Source organism: Pseudophryne corroboree, chromosome 8 (assembly GCF_028390025.1).
Source record: "Pseudophryne corroboree isolate aPseCor3 chromosome 8, aPseCor3.hap2, whole genome shotgun sequence".
Lineage (NCBI taxonomy): Eukaryota > Metazoa > Chordata > Amphibia > Anura > Myobatrachidae > Pseudophryne > Pseudophryne corroboree.
This window is the reverse complement of record NC_086451.1, coordinates 173446419-173450893: the sequence shown is the minus strand read 5'-3', so window position 1 is coordinate 173450893 and position 4475 is coordinate 173446419. Positions and strand designations below refer to the sequence as shown.

The 4475-nt window shown below is 40.0% G+C and overlaps 2 non-coding genes across 2 annotated transcripts; both read right to left on the bottom strand.

The window, feature by feature from the left end:
* Nucleotides 1-2718: 2718 nt before the first annotated feature.
* TRNAS-ACU (transfer RNA serine (anticodon ACU)) lies at nucleotides 2719-2792 on the bottom strand. The gene has a single exon. It is a non-coding gene; the product is annotated as a tRNA-Ser (tRNA).
* Nucleotides 2793-3864: 1072 nt separating this feature from the next.
* Nucleotides 3865-3938, bottom strand: TRNAY-AUA (transfer RNA tyrosine (anticodon AUA)). The gene has a single exon. It is a non-coding gene; the product is annotated as a tRNA-Tyr (tRNA).
* Between the last annotated feature and the right edge of the window lie 537 nt (nucleotides 3939-4475).

Genomic DNA, 4475 nt, shown 5'->3' with positions numbered 1-4475 from the left:
CTCACACAGTCAGCTACCTCATTGCGCCTCTTTTTTTCTTTGCGTCATGTGCTGATTGGGGAGGGTTTTTTGGAAGGGACATCCTGCGTGACACTGCAGTGCCACTCCTAAATGGGCCCGGTGTTTGTGTCGGCCACTAGGGTCGCTAATCTTACTCACACAGTCAGCTACCTCATTGCGCCTCTTTTTTTCTTTGCGTCATGTGCTGATTGGGGAGGGTTTTTTGGAAGGGACATCCTGCGTGACACTGCAGTGCCACTCCTAAATGGGCCCGGTGTTTGTGTCGGCCACTAGGGTCGCTAATCTTACTCACACAGTAAGCTACCTCATTGCGCCTCTTTTTTTCTTTGCGTCATGTGCTGATTGGGGAGGGTTTTTTGGAAGGGACATCCTGTGTGACACTGCAGTGCCACTCCTAAATGGGCCCGGTGTTTGTGTCGGCCACTAGGGTCGCTAATCTTACTCACACAGTCAGCTACCTCATTGCGCCTCTTTTTTTCTTTGCGTCATGTGCTGATTGGGGAGGGTTTTTTGGAAGGGACATCCTGCGTGACACTGCAGTGCCACTCCTAAATGGGCCCGGTGTTTGTGTCGGCCACTAGGGTCGCTAATCTTACTCACACAGTCAGCTACCTCATTGCGCCTCTTTTTTTCTTTGCGTCATGTGCTGATTGGGGAGGGTTTTTTGGAAGGGACATCCTGCGTGACACTGCAGTGCCACTCCTAAATGGGCCCGGTGTTTGTGTCGGCCACTAGGGTCGCTAATCTTACTCACACAGTCAGCTACCTCATTGCGCCTCTTTTTTTCTTTGCGTCATGTGCTGATTGGGGAGGGTTTTTTGGAAGGGACATCCTGCGTGACACTGCAGTGCCACTCCTAAATGGGCCCGGTGTCTGTGTCGGCCACTAGGGTCGCTAATCTTACTCACACAGTCAGCTACCTCATTGCGCCTCTTTTTTTCTTTGCGTCATGTGCTGATTGGGGAGGGTTTTTTGGAAGGGACATCCTGCGTGACACTGCAGTGCCACTCCTAAATGGGCCCGGTGTTTGTGTCGGCCACTAGGGTCGCTAATCTTACTCACACAGTCAGCTACCTCATTGCGCCTCTTTTTTTCTTTGCGTCATGTGCTGATTGGGGAGGGTTTTTTGGAAGGGACATCCTGCGTGACACTGCAATGCCACTCCTAAATGGGCCCGGTGTTTGTGTCGGCCACTAGGGTCGCTAATCTTACTCACACAGTCAGCTACCTCATTGCGCCTCTTTTTTTCTTTGCATCATGTGCTGATTGGGGAGGGTTTTTTGGAAGGGACATCCTGCGTGACACTGCAGTGCCACTCCTAAATGGGCCCGGTGTTTGTGTCGGCCACTAGGGTCGCTTATCTTACTCACACAGTCAGCTACCTCATTGCACCTCTTTTTTTCTTTGCATCATGTGCTGATTGGGGAGGGTTTTTTGGAAGGGACATCCTGCGTGACACTGCAGTGCCACTCCTAGATGGGCCAGGTGTTTGTGTCGGCCACTAGTGTCGCTTAGCTTAGTCATCCAGCGACCTTGGTGCAAATTTTAGGACTAAAAATAATATTGTGAGGTGTGAGGTATTCAGAATAGACTGAAAATGAGTGGAAATTATGGTTTTTGAGGTTAATAATAATATGGGATCAAAATGACCCCCAAATTCTATGATTTAAGCTGTTTTTTTAGGGTTTTTTGAAAAAAACACCCGAATCCAAAACACACCCGAATCCGACAAAAAAAGTTCGGTGAGGTTTTGCCAAAACGCGGTCGAACCCAAAACACGGCCGCGGAACCGAACCCAAAACCAAAACACAAAACCCGAAAAATTTCAGGCGCTCATCTCTAATTGAAACTATCCTTTGCTATATGCATTTTTTTTTGTTAATTTAAGTAATCAAAACTGGGATTGATATTTTTGCTCTTTTATTTTTACTTAAAGTACAATAACTTTTACCATTTTAATTTGTTTTAATAGTATATTGACAGTATAGTTTTCTTTAAAAAATCCACTTAATTTTCTTTACCCTATTATTAAAAGGGTAATTGACAAAAACAAACTACATTGTCACCAGAAGAGCAATACAAAATGTACAAGTGATATATTAAAATCATCTTTCCAGCTTGAATTTCAATGATGCATTGGGGCAACGATTTTGTGAGAAACATCTTCACCCTTAAATAAAGATTTTCTTAATTCCTTACCTGTGTGCTAATTACATGTCACCTTGTTTTCACATAAAACAGACTTCTACATGAGAAAGCAGCAAGGATGCAGTGGCGTTAATGTTTCCTGGTGTCAACCTGTATTATTTCAGTAGACATTGAAATGAGGATGCATCTTGCTGCCTTTCCAATGAAGCAAGTTTAATTTAGTAATAGGTGAAAAACCATCCTTACAAAGGTGTTAATCAGAGACTTGGCTTTGTGGACACTTTTCAGAGAACAAATTTGTTAGCATAAAAATAAAGGCAGAAAATGAAGAGCTGTTTAATCACTCAATTGGATTTTTCTACCAGCATATTTTTTTCTCTGCAACCCATTGCTAAATTGTGCTTCCTAGCTGTTTTTTATAAAATCACTGAATCAAATCTAACTCCGATTACATCAGAGAAGGCCAGGTACCCTACACCAAAAGAGGGGGTTTGAAATTTTGACTTGTCTACTTAAATATCACCAAAAACCTGATCACAATGTCAATCATGTCCCTGGGTGGGATTGAACCACCAACCTTTTGGTTAGTAGCCAGACACACTAACCGATTGCACCACAGAGACACTTTGCAAAAAGTACATACTGACAAAGGCTAATAAGCATTAATCTAGAACGTTTCCTAGAAAAACTTTAAAAAGTCAATAATCTGGAGAGTTTTTGTAAGAATTTTCTTAAATCAACCAACGAAGAAACACATTGGTACTTTCCCATGATGAGTGAGTGCTTCAGGATCTCTTGCACTTACATGTGCAGCAGAGTACTGCAATGGAAGCATGCTGGGCCCATAACCCAGAGGTAGGCAGATTAAAACTATCCTCTGCTATATGCATTTTTTTTGTTAATTAAAGTAATCCAAAACTGGGATTGATATTTTTGCTCTTTTATTTTTCATTAAAGTACAATAACTTTTACCATTTTAATTTGTTTTAATAGTATATTGAAAGTATTGTTTTCTTTTAAAAATCCACTTAATTTTCTTTACCCTATTATTAAAATGGTAATTGACAAAAACAAACTACATTGTCACCAGAAGAGCAATACAAAATGTACAAGTGATATATTAAAATCATCTTTCCAGCTTGAATTTCAATGATGCATTGGGGCAACGATTTTGTGAGAAACATTTTCACCCTTAAATAAAGATTTTCTTAATTCCTTACCTGTGTGCTAATTAGATATCACCTTGTTTTCACATTAAACAGACTTCCACGTGGCGTTAATGTTTCCTGGTGTCAACCTGTATTATTTCAGTAGACATTGAAATGAGGATGCATCTTGCTGCCTTTCCAATGAAGCAAGTTTAATTTAGTAATAGGTGAAAAACCATCCTTACAAAGGTGTTAATCAGAGACTTGGCTTTGTGGACACTTTTCAGAGAACAAATTTGTTAGCATAAAAATAAAGCCAGAAAATGAAGAGCTGTTTAATCACTCAATTGGATTTTTTTGCCAGCATATTTCTTTTTCTCTGTAACCCACTGCTAAATTGTGCTTCCTAGCTGTTTTATAAAATCACTAAATCAAATCTAACTCTGATTACATCAGAGAAGGCCAGGTACCCTACACCATAAGAGGGGGGTTGAAATTTTGACTTGTCTACTTAAAGATCACCAAAATCTGATAACAAGGTCAATTACGTCCCTGGGTGGGATTGAACCACCAACCTTTTGGTTTATAGCCATACACACTAACTGATTGCGCCACAGAGACACTTTGCAAAAGTACATACTGACAAAGGCTAATAAGCATTCATCTAAAACGTTTCCTAGAAAAACTTTAAAAAGTCAATAATCTGGAGAGTTTTTGTAAGATGTTTCTTCCATCAACCAACGAAGAAACACATTGGTACTTTCCCATGATGAGTGAGTGCTTCAGGATCTATTGCACTTACATGTGCAGCAGAGTACAGCAATGGAAGCATGCTGGGCACATAACCCAGAGGTAGGCAGATTGAAACTATCCTCTGCTATATGCATTTTTTTTTTTGTTAATTAAAGTAATCCAAAACTGGGATTGATATGTTGGCTCTTTTATTTTTACTTACAGTACAATAACTTTTACCATTTTAATTTGTTTTAATAGTATATTGACAGTATTGTTTTCTTTCAAAAATCCACTTAATTTTCTTTACCCTATTATTAAAATGGTAATTGACAAAAACAAACTACATTGTCACCAGAAGAGCAATACAAAATGTACAAGTGATATATTAAAATCATCTTTCCAGCTTGAATTTCAATGATGCAT